The sequence below is a fragment of the Ambystoma mexicanum genome, chromosome 1p, assembly GCF_040938575.1.
Source record: "Ambystoma mexicanum isolate Mex_15411 chromosome 1p, UKY_AmexF1_1, whole genome shotgun sequence".
Classification (NCBI taxonomy): Eukaryota; Metazoa; Chordata; class Amphibia; order Caudata; family Ambystomatidae; genus Ambystoma; species Ambystoma mexicanum.
In genome coordinates this window covers 319,344,247-319,370,393 of record NC_090921.1, presented here as the reverse complement: position 1 = coordinate 319,370,393, position 26,147 = coordinate 319,344,247, and the positions used below count along the sequence as shown (strand labels likewise).

Here is a 26,147-nt window from a genome sequence, read left to right as displayed (position 1 = left end):
CCCTGGACTGAGTTGCCTCGGCAACTCAAGTCGCACTCTTGTGTGATTGGCCCAGTGGTGAGCCGCCCACCTCAACACTTAGCATGTTTGAGTGACAGCTAGGACTGATGAATGGGGGTTTTCTGCATAAAAGCAGGGCTTTGGGGACTGGGACTTCAGACGTCACCACAGGACCAAAGAATCCGAAAAGGGAGAAGCTGAGCCGACCTGCAACGACGACACAATCGGTGGAGCCCTGCTGAACCGACTCACCACTTCTTCCAATGACAGAGGAGATCTTCATCCCGAAGAGTCTTCTTCCTTTGACTGGTGGGGATAACCAGTTTGCCCGCCTTTTCACCTCCCCGGATCATCTTGTTGCCGCCTTGCCTGTGCCAAGCACCCTGGCAACTGGGATATCACGTTTTACCACTACCGCGAATAAAAGGGTGTTACCTTTTTACCGGAGAACTCCGCGGCTGGTTTCTTCCCTGGCAGTGCAACAACCTTCAGCTTTCCTCCACGTCGAGATCTTCTCTTCCTCTGGACGACGCTGCGACTTGCATCCACTGCCAGGAACAACTGCCCTCGATGGAGGATTCTCTCCACTTTCAAGGTACTGTGTCCGCCTGGCCTCCCTCACAATGGTCTGTGTGGGGCGTCTCGTAAATCCTCAACTTACCACTTGGGTTGGCCCTAGGCTGGCTAACTGAACTTTTCTGAGCTGAACCGATTCTTTTTTAAACTCTCTGCAAGACTTTCCAAGCCTTTTAAACTGATATTGGGCGCATTGGTGTTCTACTCTCTCCAAGAGGGAGCCTGGCCTCTGAACATTTTGCTCACAAGTAGACTTTGACTTTCCTGCCTTGCTGAGTGCTTCTAAAGTATTGTGTTGTGTGCTGTCCCTAATTTCTGCCTTTTCCCTCTCTTTTTCTTAACTTATTGGAGTGCCATCTTTAGTTAAGCGCTCACTTCTGTCTGGAAATAAGTGGTGTTAACTAAGACTTGTCTAATAAGGAATAAGGGATGTATATATATTAATAGTGACTGTTTTTGAACTTGCTTACAATAATAGTGCTAGAGTGTTTCTAAGTGTGTCTTTAAATAATTATATACTTGATACCAAAGCTCTGGTCAGTGTTTGCTTGTGCTACTGTATTTTGGTACCCATCTTGTATACTCTATATACTGTCTAACTCTTCTTGAGAGAAGTCTGGCTGCTCAGCCACAGCTACCAGGTAAATCTGGGTGGTACAGACTGCTACCAATTGGGTTTACTGCCAACACCTGTAGTTTTAAGCCTTTTGCAGTGGTCCCTAAGGGAACTGCACAGGTTTCTGCCTAACATCCAAACCTGGATAAAACGCTCCCTCCATCTAAGGAGGACTTTGGAAAAGCTCTCGCCATGGCAGAATTCCTGAGGGAAACCGACACTATACATGTATGGAGGGGGGGCGTGGCTAACTAGCCATGGAGTAGGAAGTGCTCCGTGCTGGGCTCCTGATGATCCGATAACATCTCGCTAAATTACGCTTTTTCAACTGGCATGTGTGCCTTGAAATCACAGGATTGAGCATCGGAATACCTATGCTACAGGAATCTGAAAAGGAGAGTGAGCTGGGCCTGCGTATCGCGGAGAAAAAAGATTTCTTGGCTACAGTCGTGAAGATACTTTGTCGCCAAGATGGCGGCACACAAAGGGAAAGCTGATCCGAAACGAAACTGACGCTTGGCACTGTAACGAGCGTCTGCAGGCGCCTGGCTGCGCACGGATACTAAGTGTCTCTGCTGAAACTGTCAATATATAGCAACCCCGAGGCGGATTGGAGTTGGCGACTTTGCGATGGGAGGTCGCTCAAATAAGCGACACAGAGCTTGTGGGCACACACGTTACGGCTGGACCCCGCTGCGTGTGAAATCAGGGGCGACGGCCGTACTTGAAGGACGCTAGGAGGGCCTTGGACCCCGTATCGGAGGAGCGGTGCCTCAGCAAGCGTCCGCTGGGGACGTCTCACTGCGTATAGCTGGGACGGCTGGCAGCGAAAGTGGGCAGGAAGGCCGCGCTCGTGGGGAGAGGGAAGTCGGAGGCACCGATGGTAAGGACCGCCCGTGGAACGGACTTGCACTACACAGACATAACATATCGCGCCAGTGCAAAGTGGCTTGAGGAGACACTACGGACTGTGATGGCCGTGTCATAAGGCCCCGCTGCGTAGTTGTTACGGCAGCTGGTGCCGAGTGATTGAGGATAAGCAGACCCAAGCCCGCATACGTGCATTACCGAAAGAGGTGGCCAGCAGATGTGCAGAGGTGGATGTAGGAGGGCTGATGCTAAAGCGTGATACGGAGGCAAAGTAAACTCGCATAAAATGGCCCGTGAGACATAGGAGGCTAGTGGGGTGCATGTTGGCGCACCACTAGTAGAACCACTGTGGCGCACGGAAAAAGGCCAGGTACTGATTGCCAGAACTGAATACCACTCTCCAAAGTGGACGCTTGACCTAGCACAGGCCGCATGGGCTCAGACGGCTCGAGGAAGGAGGCTTAAGCCAGTGGCAGGAATATGTGGGAGGCCGCAATCCATTTGCAGAACGATTGCCTGGGTCGTAATTACACAAAAATCAAGAGATAAAGGCCCTAACAACCGGCGGAACCTGTGGAGCTGACAACGACATTGAGCTGGTGCCGCACACGTACGTGGGGTGACATGTCGGTGAAACCAGCGAAGTCTAAGATCAAACAATCGACACTGGAGGTCTTCACGAAGACGCAGAGGACCCCTACTACGTTGGCGCAGAGCAAGGATGCGACTTCTACTGAGGAAGCCCCAGAGGGAGACAAACATCAGATCCTGGAGGCTATAACGGAGTTGAGCACGAAAGTGGGCTTGGCTATGGCAGACCTACGGACAGCCCTGGAAACTAAAATTGATGCGGTGGGGACTGAACTCACTCTGTTAAGACAAGATGTAAGAGCGCTGGCTGAAAGAACCAGTGGTTTGGAAAGCGCCGTACAGACCAACACAGAGGTTAGCACTAGTAATAACAAGGAAGTCCATGTGCTAAAACAGAAGGTTGCCAATTTCGAAAATCGAGTAGAAGCGGAAGGGAGGGCAAGAAGAAATAAACGGGTTGTCGGCCTGCCGGAGGGGGTAGAAGGCCAGGACCCCACTAACTATGTGGAGAAAATGATCCTCCAAGAGATAGGGGCTGACAAACTATCGCAAGGGTTTACGGTGGAACGAGCGCATCCCGAGACCGATCATCGTGAGGATTTTGAATTATAAAGACAGGGAAAAGATTCTAGAATTCTTTCGTAAAGGCGGAACAATAGAAAGAGCTTCCACTAACGTCACTGCATACCCGGATTATACGATGCTGGTGCAGCGGCAGAGATACAACTATGTGGCCATCAAAAGGAGGCTGCGCGAAGCAGGCATTAAGTACATGCTTCTGTACCTGGCGAAGCTTAAGGTGTTGCATAAAGGCAAAGCCATCTTTGATACTCCAGAGGAGGTGATGGCATGGTTGGATTTGCAGGGTTGCCCGGAAAAGGAGGTGGACCGAGACCAGCGAGATGGTGATTCCTGAGCTTGCACCATTTACAGAGGGGGCTAAGTGGGTGGGTGATCCTGTCTATACGGGAAATGAGACTGGTTGAACATTGATTAATATGCGGGCCTTGAGCTCGGTACGGACTGGAATATAGTGCAAATGTATTCATAGTAGTCTAGCATTCACATAAAGCGTAATACATGTAAAAACAGGAGTAACGGAACTGGAGCAATGACCCCCCCCCCCAAGTATTGTTAGTTAAGCGGCCACTAGGGCGACTTTACCCTGCTGGGCCCCGAACATAGGTGTGTGATAGTCGGGGCTAGATGTGGGAGTGCCCGAGATCCAGGAATGGAGCTGGGCGAAAGTTGTTTGGGGAGGGATGGGAGGAGGGGAGTTTGGTATGTACATAGTTATGGGGAGTTTAAGTCTACATAAGAGCCTGTATGGAAGAGCTAGAGGGTTGTATCTGTATTGCGTGAGCGGGTGGGATTGGCTAGGAGGAAGGAAGATGGGTACTAAAGAGCTATGGGAGATCTTAAGATAGTAACGTGGAATGTCAGGGGACTTAACAGTTATCTAAAGAGGAACAAGGTCATGCTATACTTGAAGACAAAAGCTAGATATTGCATTGCTGCAGGAGACGCATTTAACGCGTGAAAAGTTGGAGCTGGTTGGGAAAAAATGGAAAGGTACTGTAGTGGGTTCCTCGCACTCTGCCTATGCTAGGGGAGTACTGGTCTGGGTTGCGCCGCACGTCCCGTACCAGCTGACACAGGAAGTGGTAGATACTGAGGGGCGGATGGCTATAGCGAAAGGGGTGGTAGAGAATAAAGAGCTGTGCATTGTAAACACGTATGCCCCTAATCAAAACACGGCGGCATATTTCAGGACCCTGTGCACCAACCTAAGTATGTGTGTGGGTAGTGCGGTGATTTGGGGAGGGGATTTCAATTGTGTACTGAACCCCAAGGTAGACAGATCTGATGACAAGATTGACAGGCCCGCCCCAGCAGCTAAAGCATTGCAGACGCTACTAGATGATTTTGGGTTGGTGGACGTGTGGAGAACGAATCATCCTGGGGAGAAACAATATTCGCACTAAGCTGCACACAAGACTTGATTATATTTTTGCCACGCCAGATGTAGTGATAGAGATTTCGCAAATAGAATATAAAGCGAAGGTCATGTCGGATCATTCGCCCCTGGTCCTGGGGTGGCAATATTTTGCCGCCCTAGGGTGCGGATTCCGACATGTCGCCTCCGTGCAGAGGCGCTCAAAGATCCAGTTTTTAGAGAGGATATCAGAGATGAGATTATCAATTATTTCGAGGTGAATACAGGCAGTGTTGACTCGGCGGTACACTATGGGAGGCCTTCAAGTTGGTGATGCGGGGGATTGCCATCGCTAAATCAAAAGGCCTGGCTGACCTACAAAGAACAGAAGATGAACTAGAAAGAGAATTAAGAAAGGGAAATGTCGATACAGAGCTAGTGCTTAAACTACAGCAGCAGTGCGCGGAACACTGGGATAGGCTCTGCAACCCGAATTATAAAAAGTATGTTGAGAGACAGCATTCGGGTGGGGATAAAACAGGCCGCCTCTTAGCGTGGCTGTACAAGAGTGAAACCCCTAGGCCCCCGATTAGGACAATAACCAGAGAAGATGGAGAGGTAGCAGACACCCAAGAGGGAGTCAATAGGGAATTTGCGGATTACTACAGGGTACTGTATGAGGACGGGGGGGGGGCAGCCAGGACGAGATACGTGAAACTTTGAAGGATATAGGATTGCCCAAGGTCAGTGCAGAAGAAAGAGAAGAGCTTGATGCACCAATTACTCTGGAGGAGCTGGAGGAGGTTGTTAGGCAGCTGCCTACCAGTAAGACCCCAGGAGCGGATGGGTTCCCTAGTGAATTTTATAAAGCATATAGAGATGAAGTACTCCTCCCCCCCCACCCCCCAATGCTAGAAATGCTTAATGAGGCGTTTGAAGTGGGACGGTTGCCTGAGTTGCTCAGAGAAGCGATCATAATACCGCTCCCCAAACCTAATAAACCAGGGCATAGCTGTGGCTCATACAGGCCATTATCGATGCTGAACCAGGATGGCAAGATAGTGACGGCTGTAACAGATTGCAAAAAGTAATTAGTAAATTAATACATTCAGACCAAACGGGCTATGTCCCGAACAGGAATATAACTCACAACCACCGGCGACTTCATCGGGTGGTAGAATGGGGGAGTAACAATGAAGGGGAAATGGCGGTTTTGTCTTTAGACGCTGTAAAAGCTTTCGACTCGGTTAGGTGGCCATGGCTGTTGGCAGGTCCTGGGGGAGTATGGGGTGGGGCCGGGCTCCATCAGGTGGGCGAAGATGCTGTATAGTGAGCCACTAGCCAGAGTTCGAACGGGAGCAGTGATATCCGAGAGATGGCAACTTAGTAGGGGCACTAGACAGGGGTGTCCCTGGTCCCCGATGTTGTACATTTTGGCTCTGGAGCCCCTGGCGGTATACCTCAGGCAACAATATGACACGATAGGTATTGAGGTAGGGGGGGAAAGACACCTGATATCCCTATATCAGGACAATTTGTTATTATACTTGAGATACCCAGAAGAAAATCTTCAGTATATTCTGGAGGTGATGAGGTATGCGGGGCTGTCCGGCATAGCGGTGAATCCCCAAAAATCTAGCATATTCCCGTTGGGTAGTTATAAGGGAACCCCTGTAGAAAGATTACCAGTGTTGTCAGTGCCGTGGACGGTTAGTTCCTTCCGCTACCTTGGAATAGATGTGTATCATACGGCGGAAGAGGAACATAATACTGAGATGGCTTTGAAAAAGTCTGTAAATCTATGAAGTTTTGGGAGAAGCTGCCCTTAGCAATGATGGGACGAGGGGCGATGCTTAAGATGGTGGTCCTGCCTAGGCTTCTGCATTATTTCAGTAATATTCCATATATGATTCCTAAGAGGTTTTTTGCTAAACTGAACGGTATGTGTAGGGACTTCCTGTGGCATGGCACCCGGAACAGAGTGGCGCTATGGAAGTTGCAGAATTTCCATGAGAAAGGGGGGATCAAACTGCCTAATTTTGAGGTTTATTATGTAGCGGGTCAATTAAAATATGTGGCCACATGGCTCTCCGAAGCGACCCCTGAATTTAGGTTGTTTGGGCGAGACTGTACCCAGTTTTACTTGAAGGAAATGATCTGGTTGCCCGAGTCAGAAATGGAGGAGCGCTCTGGGATGATGATGATGATGCTAGGATGGAAAATGTGGCGCCGACCATGCCGAATGATGGGTGACCCGCTTCCGTGTTCCCCGCAGGTACCGCTGGTTGCTTTGGTAGGGGGAGATAAGCAACTGAGGGTGATTGTCAGATCCTACTGGGAGTTGGTCGGGCTGGTAACGTTAGGGGATATCTGGCAAGAGGGGACCATCAAGGATTTTGAAGGACTAAGGGAAGATGCGGGACTGCATGGGGGCCAATACGTTACCTATCACAGGTTGGTGCAGAAAATTCGGAAAACGTGGCCTGAGACAGTATTGGCGGAGGAACCAGACGCCATTATGGGGACAATATATGACATAGCGGAGGGAGGGCACGAGATTTCTAGATTGTATGAAATGGTAATGACTAGGGTTGGGAAAGAATTGACACATTTGAGATTGGATTGGGAAGCAGAATGGGAGCCCAGATGGAGGATGAGATGTGGGAGCGTGCCCCAGGATACCATAAGAAAGTATCAAGGAATGCCAGATTGAAGCAAATACAACTGTATGTAACGCATAGAGCATATATGACCCCTCTGAGGATATCTAAGTTTAGAAATGCTGGGCGACAGGCATGCCCTAAGTGCGACGTGGAGAACGCTGAAATGACACATATGTTTTGGTCATGCCCAGTAATTGAGTGCTTCTGGAGAGGAGTGGCACAAAAACTAGCTGAGAAAGGGGTCACGCTCGTCATAGACACGGCATGGGCCTGCCTGCCAGGAGGGTTTCCCAGGTCACGGAAACTTAAACATGTTTGGAAATTGAAAAACTTGGCATATGTGCTTGCAAAGCAGAGGATTGCCATGGGGTGGGAAAAGTGTCACGGACCACGGGTGGCGGTGTGGTGGAAGGAATTGCAGAAATGGGCGGAGGCTGAAACTGTGGTATGGCAAGAGGCAAGTAACATTAATGGGGAAGAAGAAGTGGGTACCCGGACGGCATGGAAATTAATAGCTGAACTATTTGGAACAATATTGGATCCAGCGGAATCCGAGGATAGCGATACCCTGCCTCATGCAGCAGATACGGAATGTGAAGGACAAGCAGGCTCGTAATGGGGGGTGGGATTGAGGGGGCAGTGGTCAAGGACTGATTGATGTTTATGTATTGGTGGAGAATTGCACTGCGAGTTTGGTTGTATTTTTTGTTGGTTTGCATAAATTTAATAAAATTCTTTAAAGAAAAAAATGTATGGAGATTGGCCAACATGGGGGCAAGGGATTACACATTCTTCTCCCACCTGGGGCATTCGAGGATCGACCCTGCTGCTTCTCTCCAGTTCTCTTATTCCCTGCGTTGAAACCATCCAAATAGGACACAGAGCCCTTTCGGACCACGCACTTGTCATAATGAAACTGAGGGTACAGAGCTTTCCTGAGCCGATTCAGCGACAATGGAAACTACAAGACCATAACCTGACTGACATAGCGATCAGAAGGGAAATGCCAGAAGCCCTCAAGAAATACTTCAGGGAAAACACCACCAAGCACTCATCAATATCCACAATCTGAAATGCCATGAAACCTGTCATCAGGGGGACGGCAAACGACTGCACCGCCCGACTCCGACGTCTACGCAAGCTACAACAGGATAAACTCGAGGCGGAGGTGACAGAAACGGAACGTATCCTCAAACAAGGCCAGAACAGGAAAGCGAGCCGCGTGCTCCAGAAAGTGAAACGATCTCTAGAAATGCATTTAGCAGACAAGGCGAACAGAGCTCTAACATATACCAAACAGTTCTATGTGCACAGCAACAATGCAAACCGGCTCTTGGTCCACAAACTGAAAAAGCTGCACTCGAGGAACACTATCCAATGTCTCCAGAACGCACAAGGGACTCCTCGCTACTCTAACACGGAGAAAATAGAAATTATGACATCATTCCACAAGGTAATCATGTCTGGTCCCCCAACTGCCACAGACGCACACTCTAAATACCTAGCAGGAGCACAGCCGGACGACCCACACCCTCAACTGACAGCCCTAGAAGCCCCTATTTCGGCAGAAGAGGCGAGCGAGGTCATAGAAAAACTGAAAAACTTAACTCCAGGTCCGGACGGGCTCACAGCCCAATTTTATAAGAAGTTCTCATACATACTCGCGTCCCATTTGGCAGCCCTCTTCAACTCTTTCCCATCATCAGGAACTACCACCCCCTCGATGGAAGAGTCGCTAACCGTGTTGCTCCTGAAACCTGGTAGGGACCGGAGTCACTGTGCCTCTTACAGACCCATCACCCTCTTGAACTATGACACCAAAATCTTTGCCAAAATCCTAGCGAACATGCTGGCCCCCTTACTCCCAGACATCATACACCCGGACCAAACCGGAATTATCCCTGGCCGTAGCACTCACGACAACATAAGAACTATAAACAATATAGAATCAGCCAGCAGAAAGGGTCTGGAACTGATGGTGCTATCGCTTAACGCTCAAAGCTTTTGACATGCTTGATTGGGGCTATATCCAAAAAACATTACGGCTTCGGTCCTAATTTCATAAAATGGACACCAGCAAACTACCAGCACCCATGCACCAGACTTAGAATCAACGGGACCGGGTCCGATATAATTAACATTTCAAGAGGCACAAGGCAAGGATGTCCCCTCTCCCCCCTGATCTTTACCCTCTCCATGGTGCCATTTGCGAACAGGGTACGTCAAAACGCAGCGATCCAAGGCCTAGCAATTAAAACAAATATATAAAGCCGCCCTGTACGCCGACAATGTCCTCTTAACATTGACTAAGCCCAGGGAATCCATGAAAGCTCTGTGGATGAGCTGAAGGAATTTGGGGAAACATCAAGATTCAAGGTCAACCTTTCCAAATCAACCACGCTGAGCATCAACCTGCCTCGATCTCAAACTACAGATTTGGAAAACGAATATCTTATACCCTGGGCGAAAAAACAATTACCATACCAACAATTAGGGGTCCAGCTGCCAGGCACACCTAGCAGACTATAAAAAGCCAACTTCCCACCGCTTCTCAAATAACTCAAGAGTGATATGCTATGCTGGCAGAAACAGGAGATCTCCTGGTTCGGGAGAATTACGGCCCTGAAAATGAACCTTATCCCAAGACTACTTTACCACTGCTCAGCCTTACCAACTACCATCCCGAAGAAAGCTGCACAGAAATTGCAAAAGTGCATCATGAGATACATTTGGGAAGGAAAACAGCCACGCATCCCAAGGAAACTCATGCTCCGAGGAAGGGCAATTGGAGGATTGGGAGCGTCTAATGTTGCCAGGTATATCCTGGATGCGCAGCTCTCGCAAGAGTTAGCCTGGCCACCCACCACTCCGAAACCCCGCTGGCTGGTGCTGGAGGAGGCCTGGAGCCCAGTTCCGATAAACTCACTTCCACACACGAAATACCCCAGCGACAGCGCGGGCATGGGGCCTCCGATGGGAACCGATAACACGGTGGCGAGCTGGAGGAAGGCGGCGCGGCTGTGGAAAGTCTGCAGTACAACAGGCCCACTCACCCCAATCTGGATGAATCCGGAATTTTCACCGGGCAACAATCCCAAGAACTTCATGAGGTGGAAAGGAGGAGGACTGGAGAGGGTGCAAGACTTTTTTGAGGAGGAAAATCCCCTGGACTTCGAGGCCTGCAAGGCGAAATTCAACGTTCGGGAAAATGAGAGATTCAGATACACCCAACTACGGCACTGGCTCTCAAACAGGGTCATGAAAAACCTCGGAAGCAGAGACCTTAAAGCCCTGGAGCAAACCCTCACAGCGACTCCCCCAAAGGGCAGAATATCAACACTCTACAAGATCTTAGACAGAACTGACCCCACCCGCAAGGAGCCATATATGCTCAAATGGGAGAAAGACATTGGGAGGCCCCACGAACCGGAGGAATGGGACCACATCTGGACAAGAGCACATACAAGCTCGAAATGTGTGTCCAACAAGGAGGGGGCATTCAAGGTATGCTACAGGTGGTACCGAACCCCAGAAACGCTCAATAAATGCAATCCGTCAATCCCACCGTCGTGCTGGAGAGGATGCTCAGACAAAGGCACACTATACCACCTGTTCTGGACATGCCCCAAGGCCACTCAATTTTGGAAAGCCGTGTTAAAAAAAAGTCAACACGATCACAGGCCTGTCAATCCCATGGGATCCGGGTATCGTCCTACTAGGAGCAAGCGGTGAGGGCCAATTCCCCCTTCCAGGTCACAGAGGGCCCGGCAGTCCGAATGTGGTGGACTAAATGTTGGGACATAATAGCGGCCGAAAAAAATAACTGCCCTCCGGTTTGGAAACCGGACAAATTCTTCCAAACGTGGGCCCCTTTCCTGGACTACTCACAGAAATACCCAGGCCTGGCCCGACAACCTCCCCCTCTACGATGGATGGACAAATGACTGAAGAGAAGGGTCGAAGGGCAAACCAGAGGTATCGACCTGGGGGGGGGAGGGGGGGGAGATCTCCTCCCCCGCTCACAAGAGACGAAATAACGAAGGCCTAGGACTTGGTAGAGCCTTCTCCCCCTCCCGACCCTCCCCCAACACAATCCTGAAGCATAATCAGCCTCTCTGAGCTCTTAACCCATCGATGGGCCTCGATTGTATCACTCCTCCTCGCCCTGCCCTCCTCATGGACGTTTCTCTGACCTGTTGCTGTCTTTTATGTTTTCTTTGTTTGTTACCTGCAGTTACAAGCACTGTTAAGCTGCTCGAAGCACTCTCAGCTCACAAGCCACAATGTATAATTCGCTTGTATAAAACCAATACAAATATGTTTGAGAAAAAAAAAAAGAAAAAGGCAAAATGCGCCTTAAACCCAGAGTGTGGTTTGGAAGGTTGGCAAGAGTACATCCCACCCTGTTTTTGGAAGGTCAGAAACACTGACTGAGTGTGGTGTGGGAGGTCAGCAGCAGATACATTTTTCTGGTTCTTTAGCTTAATAGGAGTTCCTGTTCCTTCTGAAAATGATGTTCTGTAATTGATTAGTAAAATCTAGGCCATCCTGCGGGTCTAACTTCCACAGCGTGCATGCGTGCGTGTGTGTGTCATGCGTCACCTCAGTCACAGTATACAAGCTCCGAGTCTTTGACTTGCTACTGTCCTAGTTATCAGCAATATAAAGATGTCAAGCCAAAAGATGGGCCACTGTCCAATAGCAGCTGCTTAGCACGCTCAGCATTGCCAGAGCTCCATGAGACAGCGTTCCCTGGGCCACTCTATAGGTGTGGAGTGATGGTCAGTCGTTGAATGTGACACGAGGGCCCCCCCCTCTGCCTAGTGTGAGGCCTGGGGCAGAGATTCGGGGGGGGGGGGACATATGCTATTATACCCCACACTTAAAATTGTTGGGGGGGGGGGATTTGTCTCCCCCCTCCCCATGTCCTACACCCATGTGTCCGTTACTACCTTTATCTCCGGCCATGGCTGCCAAAACGTTTCTTCCTTCAGAATGTTGTCCTCACAGGAGACCCTGAGCAACTGTTGGAACCTGAAGGAGATGAGACATCCTGCCTGAGAATTGAGACCATCGAGTCCCGAGAGCCCACTGGAGAGATCTCATTCTCAGGTGCACCTCTGGCACCAGAATAATGCAGGATGTCATGAGGCAGACAACCTCAGAAAGTCGAAGGTCGGGAGGAGATGCTGGGCACTTTGGAATTTGGTGTCAATCTGCAGAATGTCTTGAGCCCTCACTTCCGCTGGCGAGGCTTTTCACGGGGATGCATCCAGGACTGCTCCAATGAATTGGAGCTTTTGAGATGGTATAATGGGGGGACTTCTTGAAGTTGAGGGAGAAGCCCAGTCAATGAAGGAAGTGACAGGTGGAGCTGAGATGTTCAAGGGCCTGCTTGGGAGAACTAGCCCTGAGCAGCCAATCATCCAGGTAGGGGTAGATGTGAATCCCCCTCTCCTGAGACTCGCTGCCACCACCGCCATCAACTTGGTGAAAATCATTGGGGTGGAAGGCAGCCCAAATGGCAGAACTCGAAACTGATAATTAGAACGCCAACGGTGAATCTCAGGTACTGTCTGCGCGTGAGGGATTGGAAAGTAATCATCCTGAAGGTCCAATGATACCATCCAGTCCTGAAGCTGGCGGGCCTGAAGGATCTGAGAAAGGATAACCATTGTGAGCTTCTCCTACCTAAGGAGTTTAAGTATCTAAAGTCATAAAATGGGTCTCAATCCTCTGTTCAAGTACGGGGAGTACCAACCCTTGTTCCTCTCCGCTACAGGTATTGGTTCTATAGCACCATTCTCTAGTAGGGTCAAGATATCCTGCATGCGGAGCGGATCTGGAACTTTGAACAAGCTGTTCCCCGGTGGATGACCAAGGCGTTTTTAGAGAGGGAAGGCAGCAACCCTGGGCAACTGTTTCCAATGCCCATGCATCTGAAGTAATCCCTCACCATTCTTTCAGATGAAGTGAAAGTCTGCCTCCCATTTGGGTCTTGTAAACTAAGACCTCAGAGAGGTTTTGAGGCGGCTGGACAGGGGCTGATGGTAAAGTAGCCGCTGCCTGGGCGATCCTAGCACCTCTTCCCCATCAACCACGGGAAAATCATTTGACCCCTTTGATTGGACAGTCCTCTCCCCTTCCAACTGAGGAGTAAAAGCGAAAGGTCCTACCCCGCCAAGGTGTGCAAGTGGGGCGGTTTTGTGGCTGTCTAATAGCAGAACCAAGGGATTTTGCTGCTGCTTTGGAGGTCTGCAGTTTCTCCGGGCTCTTGTCAGCCTTGTTACCAAATAAATGTGTGCCATCAAAGAGCATGTTAAGCAGTCTGGATTGCACATCTGGAGCAAAACCGGACTTTAACCAGGCAAATCCATGCATTAGTGTACTAGCCGCCATGGCCCTGCTGACGCTGTCAGCAGTGTCGAGACCGGTCTAGATGGATTTGCACATTACGTCCTTCCCATCCTTGACTAGATTTAAAAATCTAGTCTCTTTCCTCCCCTTCTGGGATATGCTCAGTTGCCATTGCTACACAGTCCCAAATAGTAGGAGTGAATCTGTCCAACGTGCACGTAGCATTCGCTGACTTTAAGGCCATACATCCAGCAGTGAAAACTTTCTTGGCCAAAGCATCGTAACGCTTGTCATCTCTGGGGGAATAGTCAGGTATACATTTTGTCTTTAGGTGAACGTGGTAGCCTGTACTACTACACTTTCAGGAGTGGGATGTATCGTCACACAACCAGGTTCACTACTGGACGCGTTTTATTTGGATGTTAGTTTATTTACTGCCGGCTGGCGTCTCCTAATTTGTATTTCCTCGCCATTGCAGTGCCATATGAAAAAGGAAGAAAAGGATCCTCCTGGGGTCCTTTATCTAGGATGTCAGTAAGATCATCCTGTTCATATATTGGTGTGGTCTTTTCCACGCCATGTATTCTACCACCCAGGACATTAATTGTCTAAGACCCTTCAGCATGGTCAGCAGGTTCAGGTCTCCTAAACTCTAATCCTGGGGATGTATCTAGTCTGCTTGCATTTTGAAGAGACTCCTGTACACTTTTTTTAACCTCGATTCCTCAGAGATCAAGGGATCAGATACCCCCAGGTGTTCATATTGAAGACCAAAAGGTTGTGAATCAGAAGAATTTTCTGCTTCCAAATAAATCGAAGAAAGTGACTCAAATAAATCCTTTCTTGGTAGTGGTGTAAACACTTTCTGTAATCCTCGATGGTGTTGCAGAAATCTTGGTCGACGAGGACTTGTTTGACGTCTTTGGCGTCGAGGACTTTTTATTGTCCGTAGAGTCCTTCGGTTGCCGATGATTTCGTCCTCGAGGAAGATGTGTCTCGACTCGAGAGATCCTTCGACTGCTCAAGGAGATTTTTTTTTGCCTCCCGGGCCAATAGCGCTTAGGTTTTGCCCGGATTCTTGTCAAATTTTTCAACTTGGGCATGGCTTTCATAAGTCTTCGAGGGGGTCAAGGCTGCATTCTCGAATACTTGCATCCTTTTAACTCTGAACTTCTCCCTCTCAGCCAGAGAGGCTGATTTTGTCTGGCATTTTACCCGTTCTGGGGAGGATCTCAACGACGAAGACAGTGACCTATGGTGCTTTTTTTTTCTTCGAACGTCGTAAAGGTGATGAGTGTTGAGAACCACTGTGATCTTAATCTTTTTGTCTTCTTTCAACGAGGAGAAATATTTCTCGACTTGTCTGAAGACTGTCTTTTCAACGGGGGTCGAAGAGGATTTTGACCTACCTGCCGCACATTTTCCTCTTTGCTCTTTCAGGACTTTCGCCGTCATTAATACGCAGGCCTTCCAGTCGAAGGTAGCATGAGGGGAAGTGAGGCACTACAGATTCCCGATGGGGGGCTGTATGAGACATCTTCACCCCACAGTCCTGGCATTTCTTAAAGATTTTTGCTCGAAGATTCTCTATAGGGAACTGAAGCGCACCGTATCCGAAGCGTTAGCTGTCGTGGAAAAGCAGAACTGAAGCCAACAGTTGCTGCACGTGCTTTATACCACCGATAACATCGACATCGAGACTGAGGCCTCCGAGGATCATTGAGTCTACAGGCATAGACGTGCAGTGCCCTTTGCTGGTAAAACAAATATCCAAAGCAGCTGAAGCTGTATATGGAGATATTTTAAGATGAGGAATATGTAGGAGGACACAATCCATTCAAAAGCGAATTCACATGATCCCAGTGATAGACCCTTATGAGGTTCTATAAGTCTAACAAAATAGGACTGGCGTGTTAATAAACAGCAGGAGATGACTAGCACTTCTATGATCACCAAACTCTGAAGGCCTACATGCTTTTAATAAACGAAACAAAAAGCAACAAAAAGGGGAGAAATGTCCATCTACCCCATGTGACATGCATTTCTTGTGCCACTGTTTGTAAAATGAAATCGTTTTTATTAATGGAACATAAAAACTACTTGGATGAGTGGATGGCGGATGTACCACAATTTCCAATGAGACCGAGAATGGCATATGGTCAGTTTAGAAATATGGCGCTTACAATGTTCTATTATAATTTGAAAGATTGAGATATAATGTAAGAATACAGGTAACAAATGAAATTGTTACCAGGTACAGGAACAAAGGGAGATGTCAATTTTAAGAAGAACTTCCTTGTCACCATTGACCACAAAGTTCCATTAACAAACCTATTTCTAAATAAGGCAGACTTTTGCTGACACAAATGAGCACACTTATTCTAATGGCCTCAAAGGTGGAATGTAGGCGTGAACTACTTCACTACTATAAGGGATTTTTCCTCCCTAAGGACACTGAACAGAATTTTGGATGGCAAAAATGTACTTTAGACAAACAGAAGAAAAGTAACAGAAGGATTTAAATAAGGTAGGACTTCACTTAAAAGGGCTGGTTCCTGCATATGTGTTAAATAAACCACTAGGTCAGTTACTAGCTTCCAGTAACTCCAAGCGAAATTCATAAATTATTATCAATCCTCTCCTGTGCTTCAGACTTCGGTATCCCAAAGGGATCCTGTCTTTTTCCCATATTATTTAACGTTTATATCAAGTCCTTATGTGATCTGTTGGGCAGTCTGGGTGTACAGCTTGCTAATTATGTGGATGACACTCAGAGAATACTTGGAGCTTTCGGGGGTCTATTCCAAGGATGTAGAAAGGGTCAATCAAATCCTCTCAGGAATCCAGTCATGTATGGCGCGCAACTCTTTAGCTCTTAACAAGACGACTGAGTTGCTGATCATTTGGACTGGTGCGAGGCGAACGAAAATGGACCCCCCAATGCAGTCATTTCCTGATTGATTTATTTATAAAGCGCTTTATACCAAGGCGCTGTACAATGGAACAAAATACAGAGTAATAACAACAACAAATAACAGTGTGAGCATAGTGGCAACTTGAATCATTCAACAACAAAACAGTGCAAAGAGCAATTTACTAAGAGGGGAGAAGTGGAGTGCGAACAGGGGAGTGAAGGGAGGGGCAGGGAAGGATTGAGTGAGAGTAGAAGGAAGGGAGAGAGTGTAAAATAGAAAAGGGGAAGGTGGAAAGGGAGGGGAGGGATTAGAAGAGGGGAAAGACGGGGGGAGTAGAGAGGGTAGGGGGGGCTTCAAGGTGGGGAATGGAGGCAGAAGGATTTAAGAGAAGTGCGAAATGAGATGAGGGTAGTGGAAGAGCGGATTGAGAGGGGGAGAGAGTTCCAATGCAGAGGAGCAAGAAGTTGGAAAGAGCGGAACCGGGAGGAAGCGCAAGGGGAAGGAGGTACAGAGAGCAGGAAGTGGTCAGTAGACCGAAGGGAGCGAGAGGGGGAGTAGAAGGAGAGAAGGGAGGAGAGATAGGGGGGGGGGGCAAGACCGTGAAGGGATTTGAAAACAAGGCAGAGAAAGTGGAATTTTTGTTGTAGGTGGAAAGGTAGCCAGCCTAGTCGAGAGAGCGAAGAGGAAATGGAATCGCGAGAGGTAAGGAGACAGAGTTCGAATGGCAGAGTGGTATATAGATTTAAGAGGGGCAAGCTGAGATGAGGGAAGACCGAAAATTATAGAGGAGCAGTAGAAGAGGCGGGAAAAGATGAGTGAGGAGATTAGGAGCTTGGTAGCATGGAATGTGAGGGAGGGAGGGACGGATTTTGCGAACATTGTAAAGGTGGTATCTGCAGGAGCGGGAGGTGAGCGAAATGTGTTGCGAGAAGGTGAGAGAAGAGTCAAAAAGAACACCTAGGTTGCGAGCATGAGTTGAGATAGGGAGATTGGAAGGAGGAAAGTGGAAGAGAGTTAGCAGGGAAGAAAAGGACTTCAGTTTTATCCGTGTTAAGTGAGAGAAAGCGTGAGGACATCTAGTTCTTGATGGCTGTGAGACAAGAGGAGAGTTTAAGGTGGAGGTCAAGTGTGAAGGAGGAGAAAGAGAGAAAGAGTTGGGTGTCATCCGCATAGAAATGATGGGAGATGCCAAAGGAGGAGATGACAGGGGCAATGAGGGAGGTATAGAGAGAGAAGAGGAAAGGGCCAAGTACAGAGCCTTGAGGAACACCGTAAAATCAGAGGGAAGGAAGGAGAGGTCTGGCCTCCCCATAAACAAAAAAGGAACGAGAGGAAAGGTAAGAGGAGAGCCATTTTAGAACAGGGCCTTTGAACCCGAAGGAGGAGAGAGTGTGGAGCAGGAGAGGATGATCGACAGTGTCAAAAGCGGCAGAGAGATCAAGCAGAATAAGTATGGAGGATTGCTTCGCATGGCGAGCAGAGAGGAGCGAGTTGAGAATCGAGATGAGAGCAGTTTCAGTGGAATGTTTGGGACGGAAGCCAGATTGGAAAGGAGGAAGGAGAGAGGAAGACGAGACAAAGGAAGAGAGCTGAGAGTAGGCAAGGCGTTCAAGGAGTTTAGAAAGGAAAGGCAGAAGAGAGATCTGTAGCTGGCAGTGAGCAGTGGGTTTCTTAAGAATAGGAATGATTGTTGCATGTTTGAAAGCAGAGGGAAAGTTAGAAGAGGAGAGGCAGGAGTTGAAGAAAGTGGTAAGGTAAGGGATAGGAAGAGGGTAGATTTTTGGGATGAGAACAGAAGGGAGAGGGTCAGAGGGGGCGGCTGTGAGGTGGGCTTTGGACAGAAGGGAGGATACATCGGAAGGGGAAACAGATGAGAAAACAGACATGCTGGAAGAAGGAGGAGAGGGGGGAGGAGAAGAGAGGGAGTCAGATTGCAGGTAATTATCCCTGTTGCCCAGCATGTGAAAACGTTGGGAGTCTACTTTCACTAACATGAAACAAGCATGTGGCACATTTGAGCTCATCATGCTCATATAAGAATAAAATGTGGCAGATGCAACCATATCTATCCAAGCAGAACAGGGCAGAAGTGGCATCTGCCACTGTCAATATGAAGCTGGTCTACTGTAATAGTCTGCTGGTTGGCACTTCACAGGCCAATATTAAGAAACTGCAAGCTGTGCAGAATGGAGCAGTTTTTGCAGTATGTGGACTCAATTGTGGAAACAATTGCATGTGTCGGAGGCTCGTCATAAGTAACAATGGATCCCTGTGGAGAAAAGAACCCAGCATAAGGCGAATTCCCTTGTTTACAAGTGCTTATCCGGGGGTGCCTCTTTGTACCTCTGCGCATGAATTCAAAGGGCACCCATGAGAAAAACTCTGGTTTAATAAGGATGCACTCCTGGTCTGTCCACGCATCCATCTAAAAAAGCTTGGAGGTACCAGCTTTAATGTCTGGGCTCCAGGGCTGTGGAATGCACTGCCTACCTCATCTCTTTTCAAGAAAGGTCAGAGGACCCTCCTTTTTGATAAGTAAAGAAAATATTAAGAAGGCTGCACCACCACCATGAGCTTGGTGAAACGAGACTGAAAGTGCGAGTCGCCAACCGCAAACCTCAGGTACTTCTTGTGCTTGGGATGAATCCGCACATGAAAGTAAGTGCCCTTGTGTTCGAGAGACCAACCAGTCCCAAAGTTGAAGGGCCTGGAGGATTTGAGAGAGAGTAACCATCTTGAACTTGTCCTTCCTGAGGCGCTTGTTCAAACCACGCAAGTCCATGATGGGCCTCAATCCTCCGTTTTTCTTCGAAATCAAAAAATAAGGGGAATACCATCCCTTGTTCCTCTCCGCTACAGGCACCAGCTCTATGGTGCCTTTCTCCACCAGGGATTTTATTTCCTGCGCAAGGAGCGGATCCGGAATCTTCAAAGAGATTCCCTGGTGGATTGTCGTGAGGCCTCTGACGGAAAGGAAGACAGTAGCTGTGGGCTATGATCTCCAGAACCCACACATCTGAAGTAATGGCACGCCATTCTATAAGATGCTGCGCCAGCCTGCCCCCCAACTGGCGAACCATAGGACATGGCCTCATGACTGAGCTGAAGCGGCTGCGGCATTGCCTGAGGGTAAAGAGGCAACTGCCCGAGCGGTCTTGGCACCTCGAGTACCTTGTTTTCCACCTCTGGTACTCCTAAGGTGGCCCCTTTGACTTGAAGCTCCTCTCGATCTACCAAAGGATGAGTAATATCGAAAGGAACCTCCCCTTCATTGCTGTCCCCTAGGACAAAAAGGCGGAGTTTGGCAAACTGCAGTGCTCAACGACTTCGCTGCAGCTTTGGAGCTCTGCAACCTCTCAAGGCTCTTATCAGCCTTGCTGCCAAAAAGATTTTCACCATCATAGGGCATGTTGAGAAGCCGGGCTTGTACATCAGGAGCAATCCCCGACTTCCGCAACCACGCAAATCTGCGCATTACGGTGCTCGCAGCCATGGACCGGCTGACTCAATCTGCCATGTCCAGACCCGACTGAACGGATTCACACATGGCATCCTTGCCATCCTGAACAAGAGCAAGAAAGCCATGCCGTTCCTCCCCTTAGGGAATATTTTCATCCGCCAAAGAGACAATTCTACAGAGTATGAGTGAAACGTGCTAAGGCACACACTGTCTGTAAAGCCATACCCCCTGAAGAAAACACTTTCTTCTCCCAGCCATCAAAACATTTGTCGTCCCTATCAGGAGGGATGGTAGGGTACGATGCCTGTTTTGCCGGGGCCATAACTCTCCGAGTGGTGTGCGTAGTCAAGTAGCTGGGGTTGTTACTGGCTGGACAGGATTTTTTCGGCAAAGACTTACTCACTGCCGGGACACTCTCCAGAGCAGTCCAAGTCGCTGCCATCCTTCTTTGGAAGGCCATATGGAATGGCAGTACCGGGTCAAGGATATCCGTCAGGTCATCCTGCAGAAAATCCACTGGTGGCGCAGATCACCCCAAGTATTCCATCACCCTCGACATAAGGTGCCGATACCAGGACTCCGAGTGCGTGCCAGGCTCAGGCCTACCAAACTCAACCTCCAGAGAGGTGTCCAGACCACTGGCATCGTGCAAGGAATGACGCAGGTCTTCTAGCTGGCTATGACCAGACATGAGTTCGTCAGGAACCTCTTCAGGAACCATACCTTCATCAGACCCTTCATCCACCTCAGAGATGTAATCCAGAGACTGGAATAAATCCCTGGATGAGCGCACAGAAAAAGGCTCGAATACCGGCCCTACTGACTTCTGCAGGGCCTTTCTCGGAGTTTCCACCAGTCTCTGTGGCACCTCCGATAAAGCCTCCTCGAAAGGCGTCGACGGAATCGGCATCTAGCGTGGCACTGGTGGCTTCGACACAGGCCTCAAGGGCGGAGCCCCAAGCGTGCCCTTCGACAGCCTCAGCGCCGAAGGCGTCAATGGCTTCCTCGGAGGCGGAGCCTCGAGAGAGTCCTCCGACTGTCTCAGCGCCGAAGGCGTCAACGTCTTCTTTGAAAGCCTCATAGGCTCCGACGGTCTCGAGGGCGTTGAGGACTGGGACCTCGACGACCGTTCGAGCCCAAAAGCATGCGAACAGTGTCTCTAGCATGTTCCCTGCTGGCATCTTTCGACGGCGCGGACGGAACGGAGCCCTGCGACTAAAAAATCGCCATCTCCTTACGAAATGAATCCCATTCCGCAGGAGTGGAATACTTGTTGGGACAAGCAACCCGCCGATAGGCAGAGTCCTCAGACGAGGACAGGGAAGGTGACCGGTGACTGCTCTTCCGGGAGTGCCTCAAAGAGGCAGAGGAATGGCGGGACCCACTCCGGGACTGAGACCCCCCCCTGGGCTTATCCCGACGATGCGGAGAGTCACTCCTCGAATCATCAGTCGAAAGCCCAGTGGATTTCGACATCTGGGGCTTGGCCACCTTACCGACAGAAAGCTTCTTCTTACGCTCCCACAAGGCCTTCGATGTTAACAACTGGCACTCGTCACAATCGTCTGTGGCGTGGTCCTCACCGAGACACAAGAGGCAGGAGGCAGGAGTCATGCGGGTCTGTCAGCGACATCTTGGAACCGCAGTCCCAACACTTCTTGAAACCCGGTCACAGGGTACAAGACGAAGACATCATGGAACTCTTCACAAACAAACAGGTTTGAAGAACCGAAAGAATAGAACTCAGAAGAACCGAGGAGCGCCGCGATCTTTGAAGCGAACACGTTTGCGGAAAAAACGCAACAGGCTACGGGCGTCGTGCTTCCTATTTATAACATCCGGTGACATCGGCTCGACAGAGGCCCTCGAGGACAGCGTATCGACGTCATCGACGCAGGAGCCAAACATTTTCCGAAGCAGCACAGCTGTGGTGATTACCTGTAATGGATATGGAATACGTCGGAGGACCCAATCCCCTCAAAGAGGTTCAAAGTTACAACCAAAAATATTCCATCTTTACCACCCTATTGCTCTCGCTAAAGATTTCTAGCTGAAGAACCTCCAAACTCATGTCCTAGTGAACGCCCCTCCTGGCAGACTCTGATGTAAACAAAAAGACCTTCAATGTTTATAAATAAATGCTAGATCGGCTGTAAAAAAATAAGACACCCAATACATGATTTAATCCTTGAATTTAAACTGGATCTTCTCTGCCTAACAGAAATCTGGATCCAAGTTTATCACCCCTTATTATATCTGATCTCACGCTAAAAGTGCCGAAACACGGCGGTTGTTTAGCTGTCATTTTAAATGTGAATTACAACTATCCATTGGTCCAGGACTAGACAGCCCTAATTCAGGACCAACTTTCCAACTTTACAAGGACTTAGATCTAGCTTTTTTTGTTGTTGAATTTATAGACCACCAGGTCCAAAACATTAGTTTGACAAACTGTCAGACCTTCTGGCGGACTTACTCATGGAAAAAAAATCTCATTTGTGGGAGATTTTAACTTTTGGACTGAAAGACCAGTCTGCACTACATTTGGTTGACTCATTACAAGACTTTGAGTTATTCCTCTCATATAGCCAATCATACCTTAGATCAACTCGTTACATGTGTGCCAGAGGACTCTTTTGGTAAACCTCTCCCCTTCTCCTGGACAGACCATTTTGGAGTAAACTTTTCTATCCCTTCCGTACTAAAGTTTTTTTTTTTTTACATGAATGCCATTTCTAATCTTCCAGTAACTACTCTGGCCTGGAAATAATTTCCTGAGAAAATGTATCAGAATTTGTAACTATTCATTCCCCCAATCAGAACCCAGCCATGACATCCGATCCAAATGAAGCACAGAGTAACCTGCACTCTCTCGCCAACGAGATCATTGACAATTTGGCACCTTCTTACTCTTCTAGATCCCCATCAGAAACATACTAGGAGACGGTTTACCCGTGAACCTTCTCCAGCGCAATGGAGTGCTATAGGATCCGCGAATATTCTCTAGCATAGAGAACCTTAGAATACTCAAAACAATGCCAACTTTCTTATAAAAAAAAAAAAGAAAAATGTCAAAGCCAAAAAGTTCTTTTACGGAAATTAGATCGACTCTACTGCATAAAATGACTTCGAAAGTTGGCGGTGGTCTATGAAATTTCTAACAAATCTGACAGCCCTTCCATAACCCCATAGGAACAATTGACACACCAATTAGTGTCCCATTTCTCTTAAAAAATTGAAAGACAACAGGCATGATCTTACCTTTATTAACACCTAGTGTTACTCTTTGCAAAGAAAAGAACCAGAAAAGCTTATTGGAGCAAACACCTTATATTCCTTTTCCGAATTAGACAATAACCAGCTTTTAAGTCTGCCAAATGCTCTGGCTCCCCACTCGATATCGTTAGCAACTCATGGTGGCAACAAGTAAGAGAGACACAAGTGATCACAGTTTAAGGGTGTTTATTGAACAATGAAAATGCTGTTTGCAGGTTGGAAAAACGCCCAATCTAAACCTAAATCTAAGACAGGAGCAAGCATCAGCCATCAACTCAAATATATTGGTGTTGGGTCAAATATAATAAGAAACATATTGCCAAACATTACAACTAATAGGGTGTGGGATAGTTCAAGAAAAGAAAGAAGTGTTCTCAAATAATATGTCAGGATACGATAGCCTGGGTCTCCCTTCCCACGTTTTGAGCATGCAGTGAAATGAGAGCTTGGAGTACACTACAGTCTCGGGTTTCACCAGCATAAGACAGTTCCAATGGCAGTTCTCAGGACTGTTGATGGCCCAGTCTTGTTTCCTTTGAAAGGCTCTTGACTTCAGGGCCTGACGTATTCAAATAACAAAAACAAAAGTTCCTTTAACCAAATGGAAGTTCTTTAGGGTGATAATGATACAGCCCTGGGTTCCCCTCTTCCAGGCACCGTCCCTTCTCAATTGTATTGCACAGTTTCACGTAGGGTGATGGCCTGACCCCTGGATCTCCCTTTATTGGGCTCGGACCCCACTTCTCTTTCAGTTCTTGGCTGAGGACTTCACCCCCTCCCATCAGCATCCCTTGGTCGGGTTCACTCTTGCCAACTTCACATTCACAATTGCTTGCAGGATTCACCTCCCTTTCTTTCACAAGTCTTTCGATTGTAGAGGGATTTTGCTTGACCCTCTGTACGACCACTTGACCCATTTCGCTGACACACCTACGACCTTCTGGTATTTGTTTCGTTCAGATGGGGAATCGACTAGAATCTCTTGAGTTAACACCCACATGGCGCCAGTTTCCCCCTGCAGCTGGTCTTCCCTTAACACTTTTACAGTTCTTTCATAGAACTTGCCACTTTGAGATTCTTTTAACTAACACAGCCAGATGCCACGGGTGCGGCAGCTTCCCTCGCTCCTGCTCATCAGCGTAGGCTTGCCCAGTGTACCGTTGACATCTGCTGCATGACACTTGTGCTATTGTTCATGGTCTTAGGCTCTCTTCGACAAACGTTCTGCAGGTCTGGGATGAAACGGGCAAGGTCACATCTCTCCACGCCACCCTCGATTCCTGCTGCCTTTCTCCTTCTCTTTAACTGCCATGCACGTTTAGCCGCCTCGTCTTGCGGTCTGCTCTGCTCCTACTCTTGGGCTCCACCTTTTATCCCTAAGGGGAAGGGAAAGGTCATCAGGTGTGTGTGATTCAGGTTAATTGCCTGAATTTGCCTGACCTTTGTATTGGAACATGTCAGGTAAACAGCTCTGGTGTTAGTTTGTTGTCTTTGTGTTGTGCAAAAGTGTTCGTATCGGAAAAGAGGGGGGGGGGGTGCAGTGGTTTTGAAGGTCCTACGTGAGAGGATGGATGAAACTTAGCTTTCGGTTGACACTGGTGGCAAAGAGATCCACTTGCAGGATCTCCTGAAGGACTTCCTCAGCCAACTCCCAGGTGTCAACTGAAGAGGGATACTGCATCTCGCCCTTTCTGTGTCCCACTCCACTTCCCTCACTGGTCCACCCCAGGAACTGGATCCAATAGTAATGGCCGTGTCCTGGCCACCTGGATGACAGATCCCCCCGGGGACTAGCTAGAGACACCTTCAGGTTTCTCACAATATTCTTCCACCCAGAATTGCCTGCGATACCAGTTCACTATTTTTAAAGACCATCACATCTCTTTTGCCAACACATAGAAGAATTAGGTTATCACGCCCCTGCTTAAAAAAAAAAAAAAAAAAAAAATACCATTATTATTATTATTATTATTATTATTAACACATCTATAGACCCTTCGAACCACAAAACAAAATTGCCCCCTCGCCCAAATTCCCTTCCTCACCAAACAACTAAAAAGGGTTGTTGTAAACCAGATTCAAAATCATGACGAATACTCAGTACTCTTAAATACCGCACAGATGGGCTTTAGACCCCCCTAGAGTACAGAATGAATCACTTCTTCCATCCTGAGTTAAATAAGAAAGAAATCGGGTAAAGGTAGCGTAAGACACCAAGATCTTGGCCAATCTCAATTAATGAGACAACACTGTCTGTTAAGATCAGGGTCTGCCTACTAGCTATCAAACATTGGAAGCACAAAACCAAAACAAAAAAATCCTGATAAAATGGAAATCCTTACAGTGAAGGAGAAGAATAAGTTACTTACCAACTGGTAACGTTCTTTTAACTGAATGTTCCTCCAATGTATTCCACATCTTTGACATGTAATGTCCACAGCTTTGCACTTCGTAAACCTTTTCGGCAGAGGGCGTCCTGGGTCGTTGCCATCGGGTCAATGTCCCTCGAAGGCCTCCGTGGAGGGCGATGTCACAGGATGTTATAAATAGGACGCACGGCGCCCGTAGCCTCAGTTTAAGTTTTTTCCCTCAGAACGCGTGGCACCAATCTCATGCCTGCTTGACTGCACTTAGCCTTGTGGTAACGGAAGCTGCAATCGTATAGGAAATTCTCCTGAGGGGCAGGCTGGGATGTGGAATACATTGGAGGAACAGCCAGTCGAAAGAACGTTACCAGTTGGTAAGTCATTTGTTCTTCAAATGGATTGTGTCCTCCACATATTCCACATCTTTGACAGACTCCCAAAGCAGTACCGGTAAATGGAGGAGAGAAAAATAATTTATAGTATCCAATCAGATTGCGGAATAAAGGACCGCCTTACCAAGG

At 48.2% G+C, this 26,147-nt stretch overlaps 1 protein-coding gene across 5 annotated transcripts in view; it reads right to left on the bottom strand.

Moving 5' to 3' along the window:
• Nucleotides 1–26,147, bottom strand: part of POLRMT (RNA polymerase mitochondrial) — an 886,091-nt gene that overhangs the window by 718,989 nt on the left and 140,955 nt on the right. The window lies entirely within an intron of this gene.